This window comes from Nicotiana sylvestris, chromosome 11 (assembly GCF_000393655.2).
Source record: "Nicotiana sylvestris chromosome 11, ASM39365v2, whole genome shotgun sequence".
NCBI classification, from domain to species: domain Eukaryota; kingdom Viridiplantae; phylum Streptophyta; class Magnoliopsida; order Solanales; family Solanaceae; genus Nicotiana; species Nicotiana sylvestris.
In genome coordinates, this window is record NC_091067.1 from 82,665,954 (window position 1) to 82,685,557 (window position 19,604).

The following is a 19,604-nucleotide window of genomic DNA, read 5'->3' on the forward strand; positions in this document are numbered from 1 at the left end:
AATTTCCGAAAGGGAACGAGTTGTCCTCCCAAATATCATAAACCCGATTCGCGAGAAAAAAGGGGCGCGACAGAAGCCATATCATTATATATGGAAGTCTAACTCTTGGATACTAGGCTCCCCGTCTTACTTTTTATGTGTTTATATTTCATCATTGAATACATCATGTTCGTTTTCTTGGTGTTATGTTGTGAACTTTCCCGTGCTTGGTTGTTGTTATAGTTTCATGTAATCTTATATATATGTGGATCGGGTTGCACACCGCAACAATATTATTACTATATATGTGGATCGGGTTGCATGTCGTAACATTATATATGTATATATATATATATATATATATATATATATATATATATATATATATATATGTGTGTGTGTGTGTGTGTGTGCGCGCGCGCATGATGGGTGGGTAGGGATCGAATTAGATGTAGTAGTAGTAGTAATATTATATATGTGGATCAGGTTGCACGCTGAAACGTAAAAGATAAATCGTGGTTATATTTGGTTATTATATTCCACCATCGTGTTGTATTGTAAGACTATATTTTGATAATATTCATGGGCCCTCTATCCTTTATATTCTTGTTTTGTTTATTATGTGGTTATTCATTTCTCTATCTCATATTGCTTTTTCTGCTTATCATATGCGCATGTAAAAATAATAAGTGACTATCTTTAAACTTAAATCTCGTCACTATTTCACCAAGATTAGTCAAAATACTTACTGAGTACATGTGGTCGATTGTACTCATACTATATTTCTGCACTTTGCGTGCAGATCTTGGAGTTGCATAGCAGTGGAAAACGAAGTCTTGCATTGAAGATGTACTAGCGTTCCAAATTCAAGCTACCTCTTGTTCATTATTGTTTAGGACTTCAATTCTATTTATGTAAACTTCAAACTGATATTACATTTACTCTTCATATTGGTTTATAAATCTAAATCATAATGGCTCATGACTTGTACTACTATCCTTAGGGATGTTGTGTAGAATTCAGTTATTTTCATGCTTGTTGTTAAAGATCTTTCATTTTAGTTACCTTATTTTATGTTTGGCATACCTAACACTTGGGTTAGGTGCCATCACAACTAGATGAATTTTAGATCGTGACATATTCGAATGAAAAAAAGCGTCCACACTTAGTCATTACGATAAAAATATCTTGAATTAAAGTTTAGACTTAGCCCTTTCATTAAATATCTATGAAGCATAGCAAGAAACTACAATTCTCCTCGGTTCACTCAATTATACAACAAAAACTACAATCTAGGGACAACATATTTCTCTCAACTTTTGATTGAGACAAACTCCTCCGGCCAAGAATATTTTGACGAAAGATGAATATATATATATATATATGAATAATGAAAGTAGTCAAATTGGAAAGATAATAGCCAAAACTAATTTAACAATAGGGAAAATGCAATAACAAGAATGCCCTCAATGCTTTGAATAACCTCTGCGAGGTGGACTATGTTATTTAAGAAAAGAGAAAAGATGTTTGTGTATATGGGTGAAACCAAGCCCATAGGATTCCTCGGTTATTGATAAAGTAAACGGAGCAAGAGATGTGATGGTAAGGAACTGGAATCGAGGCAAGGAGTCCCTCGAAGCGGTGTCCAGGCAAAATGCCTACCCTCGGGAGTATCAGGGTCATGACCCCCCATATTTGGTTCGAATCCCAAAGAACTCGGAGGGAATTACCAGATAACCGATCAGGACCAACAAAAGGTCGTGATATCCATGACCAGCCAGATGTCATGGCGTGAATCTCGGCACGTATCGACAGAAAATCGGAGATTAGTTAAACAGAAGATTTTTACCTTTTATGAAATTGTATTTAGGGTAAAACTCCTCTACTATATAAAGGGGGTATGATTATTCATTAGACACACTATAACACGTATATCAAGGCAATATATTCTTATTTTCTCTGTTATTCAATTCGTCAATTTATCACTAACGTGAGCCTGGGATCGAAGGTAGGCATTTCACTAAGCGATTACTGAGTCCATGATCACTTCCCTTGGTTGGTTTGACAATGTATTACATCATCTATCCGTTTAATCTAACAAAATTTATCATTTCTATTGAATTAACCCGCATATCCTTGAAACCATTTACAAATTTAATTGTTACCTATTTTTTTAGGGTAAACAGTTTGGCGCCCACCATGGGGCTAAGGATAATAGTGGAAATTTGATACAAATTTCCATAACACACTCTATTGTACACTTAATCCTTGAGCTTATAATTTCAGGTAAAAATTAAAAATGTCGAACTTCCAATCTACCCATTTGAACGTGGATGCCGAGTTCGACCAACATGGCGAGAACAACAACGTGGTACCTAGCAACGAGGTACCCCTCATTGACCCCAATGGAGTCCCAGTTGCTGATCCGATCGATGCTAACTCACGCGTGGCTATCAAAGCAAACTTGCCTACTGACCCCGAAAACATCATTCGTGGGGGAGCCCGGTCGATAGCCTGGAGTACACACGATGGCGAAGGTGATGGGATCAACTTGCAAGTGATCTTCGAAATGTTACGGGCTCAACAAGCAGCGATAGCCCAGTTGAAGAACCAATGTCGTGCCCAACAGAGTTGAGCCCGAATCATCCCGGGAAAATGCCCGCAAAAATGAATCGGCCACAGAAAGGCCGGGTGAAGCAGAACCTAGGACCAACCCCGAGATAATAAAGATGCTTGAAGAACTAACAAAACGAGTGGAATCGGGAGAAAAGAAAATCAAAGCTAACGACAAAAAAATGAAGACCTATAACTCTAGGGTCGATCAAATCCCAGGAGATTCCAAGAAATTTGTCCAAAAGAATACTAAGTGGCCTCGGCCATTGCAATCCCATCTTAACCAAAGAGATCCCAACCTAATGAGTAAATATCATGGAACTCACGACCACAGAACCGAAGATTACTGACAATTGAGAGAGGAAGTAGCCCGGTTATTCAACAATGGACAGCTCCGAGAGTTTTTGAGTGATCTAGCTAAAAATCACTTCAGGAATAGGGACTCCAACAAGCAGATCGAGCAAGAGGAACCTCAGCACGTCATTAACATGATCATTAGTGGGATTGACGTCCCCTAGGGTCCTATGTTAAAATGTACTAAAGTGTCCATTACAAGGGACAAACGGACTCGAGATTATGTACCGGAGGGAACCGTATCTTTCAATGACGAGGATGCTGAAGGCATCATGCAACAACACAATAATGCGCTGGTAATATCTATACTTATAAATAAATTCAAGTTAAGCATATGCTGATTGATCCAGGTAGCTCGGCCAATATCATCAATTTGAGGGTCATGGAACAGCTAGGTCCACAAGACCAAATTGTGCTTGCAGTCCGAGTTTTAAATGTGTTTAACATGGCATGTGAGACGACCAAAGGGGAGATAACCCTGCCGGTAAACACTGTTGGAACCATTCAGGAAACAAAGTTCTACGTGATCGAAGGAGATATGAGATACAAAGCTCTATTTGGGAGGCCATGGATTCACAATATGAGGGAAATAGCTGTGATGCTACATCAGGCGTTGAATTTCCCTACACCGGGAGGGATCAATACGGCTTACGGAGAGCAACTGACCGTAAAAGAAATATTCGCGGTCAATGAGGTTGTCCCAATATCTGCACTCTCGACATCGAAGAACCCAAGCACGGTAACCAAGGAATAAACAAAATAGTAATCACCAACACCGGCCCCGACCGAACCAAAAAAGCAGGGGATGAGCGAGAATGACGATTGCGGAGTCCCCGGGTGTTTCATAGCCTCTGACAATTCCGATGCCACCAAGTCAACGGTTAAGGAGCTAGAGCAACTCATATTGATCGAGAACTTGCCCGATCGAAAAGTATACCTGGGCATAGAGCTTACTCCCAAGATCAGAAAAAAAACTTATAAAATTTCTTATAGCTAAAATAGATTGTTTTGCTTGGTCTCATCTTGACATGACAGGGATCTCGCCAGAAATAACTACTCAAAAGTTGATCTTATATATAAAGTTTCACCCGGTTAAATAGAAGAGAAGGCCTCCAAGCGTATTCAAGCACGCATTTATCAAAGACGAGGTATCCAAACTCCTTAAAATAGGTTTCATTCGGGAAGTTAAATACCTGGACTGGTAGCAAACGTAGTGGTAGTCCCTAAAAAGGGAAATAAATTAAGAATGTGTGTAGACTACAAAGACTTGAACAAGGCATACCCTAAGGACTCTTTTACTTTGCCTAACATCGATCGCATGATCGATGCGACGACCGACCACGAGATTCTCAACTTTCTCGACACCTATTCTGGGTACAACCAGATTCGGATGGATCCGGGTGACCAGGAAAAGACATCCTTCATCACTAAATACGGCACCTATTGTTATAACGTAATGTCATTCGGACTAAAAAATGTTGGTGCCACTTACCAAAGCCTAGTAAATTAGATGTTCGAAGAACAAATAGGAAAATCAATAGAGGTTTACATTGATGACATGTTAGTTTAAGTCCCTACGAGTAGAGGACCATTTGAAATATTTGCAGGAAACCTTCAACATACTGAAGAAATATAATATGAAGCTAAACCCAAAGAAATGCGCATTCAGAGTCGGGTCCAGGAAGTTCCTTTGATTCATGGTGTCCAACCAGGGAATCGAGATCAGTCCCGGCAAGATCAAGGCCATAAAAGACATCACCATGGTGGACAATGTCAAGGTCGTTCAAAGACTAACCGAGCGCATAGCCGCCTTGGGTCGATTCATTCAAGGTCCTCCGATAAGAGCCATCGATTTTTCTCGTTATTGAAGAAGAAAAATAACTTCTCACCTCGGAGTACCAGCAAGCTTTGGAAGAACTCAAATGGTACGTTTCGAGTCCGCCTTTACTTTATACTCCAAAGGCAGATGAGCAGTTGTACCTGTACTTAGCGGTATCCATGATAGTGGTAAGTGGACTCTTAGTTCGGGAAGAAGAAGGTACGCAATTCCCCATATATTATGTTAGCAGGACTCTAGGCGAGGCCGAAACGAGATATCCTTACCTGGAGAAATTGGCGCTCTCTTTGCTAAGAGCCTCTAGGAAGTTAAGGCCATAGTTTCAATGCCATCCCATATGTGTCGTAACTACTTACCCGTTGAGGAACACAATTCACAAACCTGAGCTCTCGGGACGATTGACCAAATGGGTCGTGGAAATTAATGGGTACGATATTGAATATCAACCTCGAACCTCAATCAAATCACAAATTTTGGCAGATGTCGTGGCCAATTTCACGTCGGCCTTAATACCGAAGTCAAAAAGGAATTGTTGTTAACCTCGAGGACCTCCTCGGGGATTTGGACCCTCTTTACGGATGGAGCTTCGAACGCAAAGGGGTCAGGATTTGGCATCGTGTTGAAGCCACCCATGGTAACGTAGTTAGGAAATCTATTAGAACTGTTAAATTGACTAACAATGAGGCCGAGTATGAGACAATGATTGCAGGTCTCGAACTAGATAAAAGCCTGGGGTCCGAGGTGATCGAAGCTAAATGTGATTCCCTCCTTGTGGTGAATCAATTCAATAATGTGTTCGAAGTGAAAGAGGAATGGATGCTAGATACTTTGATAAACTACAGGGAACACTACATCGATTCAAGGAGTGGACCCTACAACATATACCTCGGGATCAATATAGTGAAGCTGATACTCTAGCTAACTTGGGGTCGTCAGTTGATGACGATGAATTCAGCTCAGGAACGGTGGTCCAACTCATGAAATTGATAGTAGAAGAAGGCTACGCTGACATAAACTCGATAAGCTTAACCTAGGACGTGACAAACAAGTATATAGATTATCTAAAGGCCGGGAAGCTACCCTCGGATCCTAAAGAATGGAGAGCTCTGCGCACAAAGGCGGCCAGGTTCAGCCTGTCTGGGACCAGGAGACAATGAATATGTCTTGAGGGAAGTTCATGAAGGCACCTGCGTGAACCATTCGGGGCCAAATTGTTGGTTCGTAAGATAATCAGAGCCGGCTATTATTGGATTGACATGGAGAAAGATGTGAAGGAGCTCGTATGGAAATGCGACAAGTTTCAGAGGCACATACCGATGATCTATTAGCCCAAGAAGCTACTGCATTCGATCTTGTCACCTTGGTCATTCATGAAATGGGGAATGAAAATCATCGGTCCCCTGCCATGGGAACCTGGTAAGGCTCAATTTATATTATTTATAACTGACTATTTTTCTAAATGGGTTGAAGCTCAGGCATTCGAGAAACTCAGAGAAAAATAAGTTATTGATTTTATTTGGGACCACATAATATGTTAGTTCGGAATGCCGGCTAAGATCGTATGTGACAACAGGAAGCACTTCATCGGCAGTAAGGTACGCAAATTTTTCTAGAACCATAAGATCAAATGGATCCTGTCAAACCCTACCACCCTAGTGGGAATGAGCAGGTGGAATCTATAAACAAACCATACTCCAAAACCTTAAGAAGATATGGACTGATGCCAAAGGAAAATGGAAGGAAATTTTGCCCGAAGTCCTATGGGCATACCGTACAACCTCAAAGTCTAGCATTTGGGCCACCCATTTTCGCTAGTCTATGGTGCCGAAGCACTAATATGGATCGAGGTAGGAGAACCGATTTTCAGGTTCCTATACGATCGAAGAGTCAAATGGTGAGGCCATGAGCATGAGCCCGAAACTATTGGATGACAGGCGCGAGGCCGCCCTCGTCTGGTTTGATGCCTAGAAACAGTAAATCAAAAGGTATTACGAATCGAAAGGTATTACAGCCAAGCCCAATTGAGACTAGAGGTCTTCGATTTGTCGAACCCATGCTTCGGCCTTCTATTTTGCTACTTCGAGTTGGACCTCTACCGATGCCAACTGCTCCCGGGCAGTCGCCTTCTGGAAAGCCAGCCGGTCCATTTTTTCCTTCCAGACATCGGTCATGGCCTGGACCTCATTCATTTCAGCGCGAAGTTGGTCGATCTGGTCAATTTTCTGCCGAACCTGCGAGGTTTGGTCGTTAGTTGCCATGGCTAAGTCGTCCCCACTAACTTCAAAAACTTTTACCTATTCTACCAAGTCGGCATGCTCATTGAGGTACATCCAACTTGGCATGGAGGCCCTTGACGACACCTTCATATTACTCTCTGAGAAGCTTATACATGTATCTCTTCTCGATGAGATCCCTAGCCTCAGCCTCGAGCTGGCTAACCTCAGCCCGATATCGAAGAAAGCTTTCATGATAGAGTACCAAGGCCTGCAAAAATATAAAAGAAAGAAGTCTTGAGTCCCGAAAAAAGTCATGACTTACCGTTTTAGTGCCTGCTACACCTCATTGAGAAGACACGACACATCCACCTCGTTCATTTTTGACTGGTCTTCTTCAGTTACTAGGCACCATAGGTAGCTCGTTAATCCAACGGGAGTAGAAAGAACTCGGGCATCTTCCAGGACGGTGATGATTATTGACCTTCTATAGTCGGGATCCATGCTCGGGGCGGGGAACTGGTTGATTAATTTAGGGCTCAAGTTCTGCCCATTGGCCTCTGAAGACGGGTCTTTCCTTGGCACCTCCAAGTTGACCAACCTGGAGAAGTCTTCCAGAGCGGTAAAGTCCACACCTTCAAAAAACAAATGTAGGGGATCGTCCGTACTGTGGGATCCTTCATTGGATCGCTCCTTCACCATTCGGGCTACGTCAAGCATGGACTCGGTGAATGAAGGTGACCCTGAAATTTCGATGACACCGTGCAGAGCAGAGCCGATGTCGTTAGAGGCCTCAACCCTCATCTATATATCGGCCTCTCGAACCTGAGGAGGATTGACCTCCGTTATTTTTCCATCGGCTGCTACCCGCTCTTCAAGGGAGGTTAGTTCACGAGCCATAAGAATATCATCCTCCTTAGGCTCGTCCTTGAGCCAAAAAGCAAGTCCAAGTTGGGTGCTCAAGAGCCAGAACTCTCCTTTGGTTTACGGGCCAACCTTCTCCTTGTCTTCTTCTTCTCTGAGCTCGGGGAACCCAGAGCATTTTTTTTTTCTTCTCTCCTGTTGTATCCCTAAGTTGTCCTGAAGCGGAGGGATTAATGGACAAGTCCTCGTCCCCTAGTGGAGGCCTAAGCTCAATGGTCTTAGGAAAGCATGCGAAAAGAAAAGAAAGAAAATGAGAATGTGATACTAAAAGGGGAGCCTAATGTTACTTACTCCGTGGCCGCACTCCTAAGATTTGAGACTTGCACTTTTCTGCAACTATTCAACACCAGGTCTTTCTCTAAGTCTAGACATCCCGTTGCCTATCCGAAACTCACCCGAGCCCTCAAGGCTCCAAACCAAACATGCACACAAGTCTTAACAAATCATATGAACTTGCTCGTGCAATCAAATCGCAAAAATAACACCTAGAACTACGAATTTAACACCAAATTACATGAAATCCTCAGGAGAGTTTTAAAACTTCTATTTCCTCAACCAAAGGTCTGAATCATGCCAAATCAGTTTCGTTTTTCACCAAATTTCACAGACATGATTTAAATGTTATATTGAACCTGAAATGAGCTCCAAAACAAAAATACGAGCCCGATACCAACGAGATCAAACATTAACCACTTTCTCAAAACCATTATAATTTGAGTCTTACAATTTTCATCAAAAATTCATTTCTCAGGCTAGGAACCTCAGAATTTGATTTCGGGCATATGCCCAGATCCCATATTTTACTACGGACCTACCGAGACCGTTAAAATACGGGTCCGAGTCTGTTTACCCAAAGCATTGACCGAAGCCAACAAAAATCAACTTTGTTTTAGGCCAAAAATCATTATTTCATCAATTTTCCATTTAAAGGCTTTCCGGAAATACGCTCGGACTGCACATGCAAATAAAGGAGAGATAAAATGAGGTCTTTAAGGTCTCAAAACACGGAATTAGGTTCTAAAATAGAAGATGACCTTTTGAGTCATCACATCCTCCACCTCTAAAATAATCGTTCGTCCTTGAACGAACATAGAAAAGTACCTGAGCCAGTGAAAAGATGGGGATATCTTTTTCGCATATCGGACTCGGACTCCCAGGTAGCTGCCTCAACAGGCTGACCTCTCCACTGCACACGAACCGAAGGATAGCTCTTCAATATTAACTGACGAACCTGCAGTCTAGAATAGCTACCGGCTCCTCCTGGCAGGTCAAATCATTGTCTAACTGGACAGTGCTGAAGTCTAACACGTGGGATGGATCGCCGTGATACTTGCGGAGCATGGACAGATTGAATACCGGATGGACTGCTGATAAACTGGGTGGCAATGCCAGCTCGTAAGCCACCTCACACACTCTCCAAAGAATCTCAAAAGGACCAATAAACCTAGGGCTTAACTTGCCCTTCTTCCCAAACCGCATCACACCCTTCATAGGTGAGACCCGAAGCAACACTCTTTCTCTCCGACCATGAATGCCACATCACGAACCTTACGGTCGGCATAACTCCTTTGCCTGGACTGAGTTGAACTAAATCTCTCCTGAATGATCTTAACCTTATCCAAGGCATCCTGCACTAAGTCTATACCCAATAACCGAGCCTCCCCGGCTCAAACCATCCAACCGACGATCGACACCGTCTACCATACAATGCCTCATAGGGAGCCATCTGGATGCTCGATTGATAACTTTTGTGTAGGCAAACTCTGCTAATAGCAAAAACTGATCCTATGTACCTCCAAAGTCAATAACACAGGCGCGAAGCATATCCTTCAAGATTTGAATAGTACGCTCAGACTGTCCGTCCATCTGAGGATGAAATGTTGTGCTCAACTCAACTTGAGTACCCAACTCACGTTGTACTGCCCTCCAGAAATGCGAGATAAATTGCGTACCTTGATCAGAAATGGTAGACACGGGCACACCGTAAAGACAAACGATCTCATGGATATAAATCTCTATCAACCGCTCCGAAGAATAGGAAACTGCCACAGGAATGAAATGCGCTGATTTAGTCAGCATATCCACAATAACCAATACTGCATCGAACTTCCTCTAAGTCCGTGGGAGTCCAACAACAAAATCCATAGTGATACGCTCCTACTTCCACTAAGGAATCTCAATCTTCTGAAGCAAACCACAAGGTCTCTAATGCTCGTACTTTACTTGTTGGCAATTTAAACACAGAGCTACATATGCAACAATATTCTTCTTCATCCTCCTCTACCAATAATGTTGCCGCAAGTCATGATATATCTTAGCGGCCCCCGGATGAATAGAATACCGGGAACTGTGGGCCTCCTCTAGGATCAACTCATGAAGCCCATCCACATTAGGTACACAAACACGACCTTGCATCCTCAAAACTCCATCATCTCCAACTGTAACCTGCTTGGCATCTCCGTATCGCATTGTGTCCCTAAGGACAAGAAAATGAGGATCATCATATTGTCGCTCCCTGATAAGCTCGAACAAGGAAGACCAAGCGATTGTGCAAGCTAAACCTCGACTGGGCTCAGAAACATCCAACCTCACGAAATGATGGCCAAAGCCTAAACATCTAATGCAAGCAACCTCTCACCGACTGGGATATATGCAAGGCTGCCCATACTAGTTGACTTCCTACTCAAAGCATCGGCCACCACATTTCCCTTCTCGGGATGATACAAGATGGTGATGTCATAGTCTTTCAATAGCTCCAACCACCTTCTATGCCTCAAATTGAGCTCCTTTTGATTGAATAAATACTGCAAACTCTTATGATCCGTGAACACCTCACATGACACGCCATATAAATAATGCCTTCAAAACTTCAACGCGTGAACAATGGATGCTAGTTCCAAGTCATGAACTGGATAATTCTTCTCGTGAGTCTTCAACTGCCGCGAAGCATAAGCAATAACCTTGCCACCCTGCATCAATACCGTACCAAGTCTAATACGAGATGCATCACAATATACTGTATAGGGCCCTGAACCTATGGGCAACACCAACACTGGCGCCGTAGTCAAAGTTGTCTTGAGCTTCAGTAAGCTCGCCTCACACTCGTACGACTATCTGAACGGGGCACCCTTTTGGGTCAACCTGGTCATCGGGGCTACAATAGATGAAAACCCCTCCACAAATCGGCGATAATAACCCGCCAAACCCGAGAAACTCAGGATCTATGTAGCTGATATGGGTCTAGGCTAGTCCTTGACTGCCTCAACCTTCTTAGGATCCACCTGAATACCCTTTGCTAATACAACGTGACCCAAGAAAGCAACTAAACTCAACCAAAACTCATATTTCGAAAACTTAGCATATAACTTGCTGTCTCTCAGAGTCTGAAGAATGATCCGAAGATGCTGCTCATGCTCCTCTCGGCTGCGGGAGTAGATCAAGATATCATCAATGAAAACAATCATGAAGGAATCTAGATAGAGCTTGAACACCCAATTCATCAAATCCATAAATGTTGTTGGGGAATTTGTCAAGCCAAATGACATCACTAGAAACTCATAATGCCCATATCGAATCCGAAAAGTTGTCTTAGGGACATCGGATGCCCTAATCCTCAACTTATGGTAGCCAGACCTCAAATCAATCTTTGAAAACACCTTGGCACCCTAAAGCTGATCAAGTAAGTCGTTAATCCTAGGCAATGGATACTTGTTCTTGATGGTGACTTTGTTCAACTGCCAATAGTCTACGCACATCCTCATCAATCCATCCTTCTTCTTAACAAACAACACCGGCGCACCCTAGGGTGAGACACTAGGTCTAATAAAGACCTTATCAAGCAAATCTTGCAACTGCTCCTTCAACTCTGGCGGGGCCATATGGTATGGCGGAATAGAAATGAGCTGAGTGCCCGGAGCCAAATCAATGCAAAAGTTGATATCCTTGTCGGCTGGCATCTCCGGCAGGTCTGTAGGAAAACCTCTGGGAACTCTCGAACGACTAGTACAGAATCCATGGAAGGAACCTCTACACTAGAATCATGAACATAAGCCAAATAAGCAAAACACCAATTCTCGACCATACATCAAGCCTTCATATAAGAGATAACCCTGCTGGTAGAATGCCTTGGAGTCCCTCTCCACTCCAATTGAGGCAACCCCGGAAATGCTAAGGTCACAGTATTGGCGTGACCATCCAATATAGCATGATAGGGTTACAGCTAATCCATCCCCAAAATGACATCGAAATCAACCATATCAAGAAGTAGTAGATCTAGGTTAGTCTCAAAACCTCCAATAATAACCACACACGAATGATAGACTCAATCTACAACAATAGAATCCCCCACCGGTGTGGACACATATACGGGAGCACTCATAGAATCACGTGGCGCAACCAAATATGAAGCAAAATAAGAAGACACATAGGAGTATATAGACCCTGGATCAAATAGAACTGAAGCATCTCTATTGCAAACCGAAACAACACCTGTGATGACAACATCGGAGGACTCAGCCTCAGGCCTGGATGGGAAAGCATAACATCGGGGTTGGGCCCTACCACTCTGAACCATATCCCTTGGACGGCCTCCTGCTAGTTAGCCTCCACCTCTAGCGGCCTGGCCTCGACTTCTAGCGGCCTGGCCTCCACCTCTAACGGTCTGACCTCCACCTCTACCGGGATGACCCCTACCTCTATCTCCCTAACCCCTACCTCTAGCTAGCTGAGTGGTGTCACACCTCCTTTTTACCTACATCCCATAAGGGAGTATATAAGGGAGTTTTTTTTCAAATTTAAAGTGACAATCGAAATGGGATTATTTACTTAATAAACTCAGAGTCGCCACTTGGGATAATTTTATGGTGTCCCAAGTCACCGGCTCAAATCCCGAATAGAGGAAAGGATTGACTCTGTATTACAGTCCGCGAACACAGAAATCCGGGTAAGAAATTTTGTTAATCGGGGAGAAGGTGTTAGGCATTCCCGGATTCCGTTGTTCTAGCACGGTCGCTCAACTATTATAATTGGCCTATTATCTAATTTTAATACATGTTTTAACCTATGGTTCAATTTTAGCTTTATAACCGCTTTTATTTAATTTTATTTTTTAGGAAGATTTCAACGTCACGTAAAACACGTCTTGAACCACGTCACATAAATTCACCCGCAGTCCGCAACACATTTTATCTAATGTTGTTGAGATTTGGATTTGGGTCACGTAAATGCGCACCCGAGCTTAGGAAAGTAGTTTTTAGAATAGCGTGCCTAAAGCAATTACGCACTTTCAACTTTGCGAGGGCCATGGGAATTTGCTAAATGGTGTGCCTCGAATTCTAAGAATTTTAAAGAAATAGTTAAATGAGGGCCACGCATTTGAGATTTTATTTGGCGCGGCGCACCTCAATTCCGTTTTAAAAGGTTATTCAAACTAAAGTTCGGAGGGCCATACACTATTTGTGTTGTCTAATATGGCACACCTCCATTTATCTAAGACTAAAATCTAACTATGATCAGGAGGGCCATGATTGATTTTACTAGTTAATAAAGCACAACTCACATGACTACAAGGATCTTGCCAAAACAGTGAGACCAAAGTGGAAATTAACGGAATCTGAAATTGCGACTAAATGAGGTCTAGGATATATCAGGTCCAGAATTTGGCTGGGCTTAGAGGAAGGCCCAACGGTTCAATGGGATCACCATGCGCAAGGTGATGGGCTCTGCAGCGAATTTCATTTGAGCCCAATCGGAGAGCCTAGCTCCCATGAAGCACGCTCAAGTCAAGTGTCACATGGGTCACGGATCGAACCCATGTAACGGCAAAAACCAACAAGATTCAGAATGTGGTCAACAAGATGATATTACTAATTAACTGAATACAACGAGGAGGAAAGTATTAACCAACGAAGCGGACAAAACTGAGATGGGCGTAGAAATGAGAGTGCAAACAAAAGAGAAAGGGGAATTTCATATTTGCAAATCATAAACTACTAGGAGTACTCAATACAATAAATTAAGGCAGTCATTTGATTGAACATTTTCAAAAATTGTTACATGGTTACTACACTCACAGATTAAGCTGGTTCAACTAAACTCAACAGACACATATTAGCAAATGTTTCTTTTCAACTCATTTTTCATGCTTTGAATTTTTGTTCCAAATGATCCTAAATTGAAAACTAACTTATAAAGCAATGACAAATTTAGAATATCATGTTCATGACAACATTCTACATATAGGATTCAACTAAAAGTCATTTGACAAACTCCTACTTCTTATTATTGCAAGGTTGTTTCGTCATAATCAACAACCACAAATCTGACAATTGCAACCATTTTGAACCAGGTACTAAAAGAGTTAATAGCCTAACTTACTGCTGTAGACATGTGATTTTTTACCCACCCCAAGATTTTTCATATTTTAGCACGTAAATATTTATTTAGGCACATTATAGATATTTTAAGTAATTTTGACTCTTTTACTTTATTTTATTACAAGAAAACAAAAAATCACAAAAATAGGTTCATCAATGTTTTGTAGTCATTTTTAATCTTAAAAAAATCTTCAAAAAAATACAAAAATAGTATCGTATTTTTATTTTAATATGATATTTGAAAATATCAAAAATAGGTTTGCTTTAATGGTTAGTTTTATTTTAGTAATTATTTGAATAGTAGGATTAATTAATAAATGGGACCGTATTTTTAATCTCGTTCGCAGGGAAAGAATAAAGTTTGGGCTCTAGCAACCCATTTTTAGGCCTAATTTTGGACCAAGCCCATAATTCCCAAGCCCATAATTCCTAGGCCCATACCCTTTAACCTAAAAACCCTACAACTATCTAGACCTAGACTCTACAATATAAGAAGAAGATAACGAAAATCTGGAAAAAAAAGGAGAACGCTGAAAGGAAGAAAAGTTGCGCAGCTTTTTCACAACGAAGGACCCTTTCACTACTTGTCTTCTCCATCGGAACCACAACGATATCTTCAGCCATTTTTGAACCAAGGAAATCCAGGCGCCATTTTTCGAAAAAGGAAAGGCTGAAGATCTTCATCTTCCTCATGAAGACATAAGACCAATCCTAGAACCTTAAGACAAAAGAGATCCAGCCACACCACGTAAAAATGCCGGAACTTCTCCACTCTTTCACGTCGTCGCAATCGCCGGCGAACCAGTCGTTCCCTCATCACAGAACTCATCGAAAAACCAGCAAACCCCATCAGATTGAGCGCACATATAGTCACGCACACGAACAGAGTGAGGGAACGAGCGTAAGTCAGGTTTGAGATTTTAGAAAGTCAAAAAATAGTACAAAAAATGCTTCGTCTTCCTCGTCCTTGATTTGATTCTTAGTTTCCGAAACATGGATGTTTAACTGAAGTCTGGAGTCGTTTGTGAGTTTGAGTCGTGTGGAGGTTGTCGTATGATTGGTTCCGGTCTATGGTTATCGCTGTCCATTTTTTCCGTCGAGTTCGAGCTGCTGAAACTCGATGTTGCTGTAAACAAATCAGAGTTTGTTCTTAATAGCCGAAGAGCAACTCGTGACATATTTTCTTTGGGGTTCATCTGTGAGTATGCTCGATACATTTTCGTTGCATTAGTTTTGTTTTCTCGCTTTAACTTCTTTCCGTGTAAGTAGTAGTAATATATTTGTTATCTTTTTTTAAGTTTATATCGTCAAGTCTTGTTTTCTTATCACTAGATTATTAGTTGTTTTGCCATTTATTATTAGATTATTAGATTAAGGAGCTGCTCAGATTCTTGTTGATAAATCAATTTGTTGTATACATGTGATGACCAATTATGAATGTTGAATGTTGGATGCTTTGTCGAATTAAGTGATAGAAGCTGGTGTATAAGAAAATCGGGGGTGCATTTCATGTGACCAGATTATAACAACTCCGAATAATAAAACCCTTTAAAACAATTTGAGGTGTGTCATGCCAAACAAAACCTAAAAATGCACGTCCCTCATGTCATTGATTTTGCATATTTAAATCCTTATAAATCGAGGCGTGCCATTTAGTTGAATTTCCATGGCCCTCGCGAACTTGAAAAGGCATAGTTGCTTTGGGCGCGTAATTTAAATTACTTTCCTAAACTCGGGTGTGCACTTCATGTGACCCAAATCCAAATCTTAGCAACGTTAAATAAAATGTGTCTCGGACTGCAGGTGCATTTCATGTGGCGTGGTCCAAAGACGTATTTTTAGATGACGTTGAAATCTTTATTAAAATAATTAAAAGCGGTTTAAAGCTAAAATGCACATAGGTCTAAAAGTATTTTTAAAATCAATTAATTGAGCCAAAAATAACAGTTGAGAGACCGTGCTAGAACCACGGAATTCGGGAATGCCTGACACCTTCTCCCGGGTTAACAGATTTCCTTACCCGGATTTCTGGTTCGCGGATTGTAACAAAGAGTCAACCTTTTCCTTGACTCGAGATTTGAATCGGTGACTTAGGACACCATAAATCTCCCAAGTGGCGACTCTGAAGCTTTTAATAATAAATCCCGTTTCGATTGTCACTTTAAGTTGGAAAAAAACTCCCTTTATACGCCCTTCCGGGGGTGTAGTGAAAAAGGAGGTGAGACAGCTCTAGCGACTCTGCTGAGGAACGAACCTAGAATCTCCGGTTCAGGATTCAAGAATTCAAGCTTAGAATAATTGTTATAGTTGGTTTTATCCATTATTTGATTTTATTTCATGATTTGGGCCTAATATGCTAACTGATTGCTTTTATCGCTTTGATATTCCATAAAGTGTATATAAACTATTGCGAAATCCCTCTTCTCTCTGAGTCTTCTAAATCATGAAGAAGTGTGCACTTCGTGTGACTTCTTTTCTGTTAGAGTCATAATCCAAATTTAGAACGAGGTTCGGACAAGTTGCAAAGCCGGTGAAGCTTCTGTATTCCCGGTACGCTACCCCCCCTCGGCTTGAGTTGTTCGCTCGGGTAAGCTAGGTCTAGAACAAATAAACCCAGGTTTTGAAACATAGAAAAATACTGCCTCATGCCGGATCCCTAGTAGGAACGTTTGTCTGCATCACGTGCACTTGACTTAGGGGACTCAACACAGGGGTTGGGTCCATCTAGGATAGGTGTACCCAAAATAACAAACCATCTTGATGCATCCTATGTGCTAAATGTTGCATTTCTTCAAGGATAAAATGTTCATTTGGCGGACCAATGATAATTGAGGGCAAATGAAAAAAAAGGTAAAAAAAAGGAGAGAAAAAAAAGAGACTGTAGTGTTGGTTTCAGTTTTCTCATACAGGTATGGATCTACTTACCAGAGTTTGGGCATGACAGACGCCTTTGGACCGTCCGGTCAAGATCGCTCAATCATGAGCTTGCTTAAAGACTTTTCTTTTTTTTGTTTTGAGTCTGTTTTCTTTGTATGTCGTCTTTTACCTTCTAGTTTTGTATAGTAATGTCGAGTCTTTTTTTATTGTGTTTTCTAGTTTGTTTTTAAAAAAAAAGATGTATCATAAATCAAAAATCCAAAAAAGAGAGATTTTGCATTTTTATATTTTTGTTAGGTGTTTTCTTTAGAATCTAACTCCAGAAGTTCAAAAAAAATATCTTTTGAGGTTTTCCTTAGGAAATTAATTATTTGTATGTCGACTCAAATGAGGAGGGACAACCTTCAAGTGTTCATCTTTGGGATTTGATTGGCATGATAAGAAATGCAGAAAAGAATATTCATCTACTCAATGAAGCTCGTATTCGTGCATTATAAGATCTTCAAAGATTCTTGGAGAGAAAGAGGATTTGCATGGAGAGATCAACATTTTAGGAATGAAGCTGGCAGAAACTGAATCACGGCCCAGAGTTGCTGCCCAAGAAAAATACATGGGGAATTTCTTGAAGACCAGTTGGAAGAGTTGAAAAATGAATTGTCTAGTAGCAGAAGCAGTGAAGAAAATGTGCTTCATGTGAATAATTCCGTTCCTCCTTCAGATAATGATTCTGTTAAGTCACTGAGTGAGGAACTTGATTCCTTAAGGAAAGAAAATATGTTATTGAAGGAGGATTTTCAAGCGTTGAAGTCAGAGCTTACTAATGTCAAGGAAACAGATGAACGCATTTTAATGCTAGAGAAAGAACGATCAGTTCTTGAATCTTCTTTAAGTAAGTTGGGATCTAAACTAGCTGCATCTCAGGAAGATATTTCAGAGCTCCCTACCTTGAAATATGAGTGCAAGAATTTATATGAAAAGGTGGAGCAATTACAAACATTGCTATCTTAGGCAACTAAACAAGCAGATCAAGCAATATCAGTGCTACAGCAAAACCAAGAGCTACGAGAAAAGGTTGATAGGCTTGAAGAATCTCTTGAAGAGGCTAGTATCTATAAGCTTTCATCTGAAAAGTTGCAGCAGTATAATGAACTAATGCAGCAAAAGATGAAACTTCTTGATGAACGTCTTCAGAGGTCTGATGAAGAGATACAATCTTATGTCCAGCTCTATCAGGATTCTGTCAAGGAGTTTCAAGATACACTCGATAATTTGAAAGAAGAAACTGAAAATAAAGTTCTAGATGAACCTGTAGATGATATGCCTTGGGAACTTTGGAGTCAGTTGTTGTTGATGATTGACAGTTGGTCTATGGAAAAGAAAATCACAAAGGATGACGCAAAGTTGTTAAGAGAACTGGTCTGGAAGAAAGATGGACGTATCTGTGATGCATATATGTCACGCAAGGAAAAGAATGGACGTGAAATTATAGCGACATTTCTTAAATTTACGTCATCGTCAACGTGTCTGGGACTGCATATCATCCATATTGCAATAGAGGTGGCGCCAGTTGCAAAGGTAGATTGTCTAGGGGATGTGGTGACAGGCCTTGGCAAGGCTCTGCAGAAGAAAGGACACCTTGTGGAAACTGTTCTTCCTAAGTATGATTGTATGCAGTATGAGTCAATTAAAGACATGAAGGACTTAGATGTGGTTGTTGAGTCATACTTTGATGGTCGGTTATACAAAAATAGGATCTGGACGGGCCCTGTTGAAAGCCTTCCTATTTATTTCATTGAGCCTCAGCATCCTGGTAAATTCTTTGGGAGAGGACAACTTTATGGGGAGCACGATGATTTCAAACGATTTTCATCCTTTAGCAGGGTAGCACTTGAGTTAATACTTCATGATGAAAAGAAACCATATATAATTCATTGTCATGATTGGTAAACAGCTTTCGTTGCACCATTTTATTGGGATCTGTATGTGCCAAAAGGATTGGACTCAGCAAGGATTTGCTTTACATGCCACAATATTGAGTATCAAGGGACTGCACCAGCATCAGAATTAACATCTTGCGGTATTGATGCTTATCACTTGAACAGACCAGACAGGATGCGGGACATTTAGCTCGCCAGGCGAATCAGAGGCGAGCGTGCTTAATTTGATCAAAGAAGAGAATTTTCTTTTAGTACCTCTTTAAAGGTATTCTTTTATTAATTTCAAAAATCCAAAAAGATTTTCTTTTGAGGTCCTTCTTTGGTAAATTAATGAATAAAAAAATGTATTCTTTTTATTTTTACTAGAACTTTAATACACTGTACATAGAAAAAAAACATACTTTTTGTTTTGATTATCTTTAAAGTTTCTTCCTTAGGTAATCAAAAATTGAAATCTAAAAATATTTTTTTATCTTGTTCATTTCTCGTTTCGAAA

General features: G+C 40.9%; 1 pseudogene; it reads left to right on the forward strand.

Moving 5' to 3' along the window:
* The first annotated feature begins 3,391 nt into the window (after nucleotides 1-3,391).
* On the forward strand, nucleotides 3,392-19,298 carry LOC104216591 (probable starch synthase 4, chloroplastic/amyloplastic; annotated as a pseudogene).
* The last annotated feature ends 306 nt before the right edge of the window (nucleotides 19,299-19,604 follow it).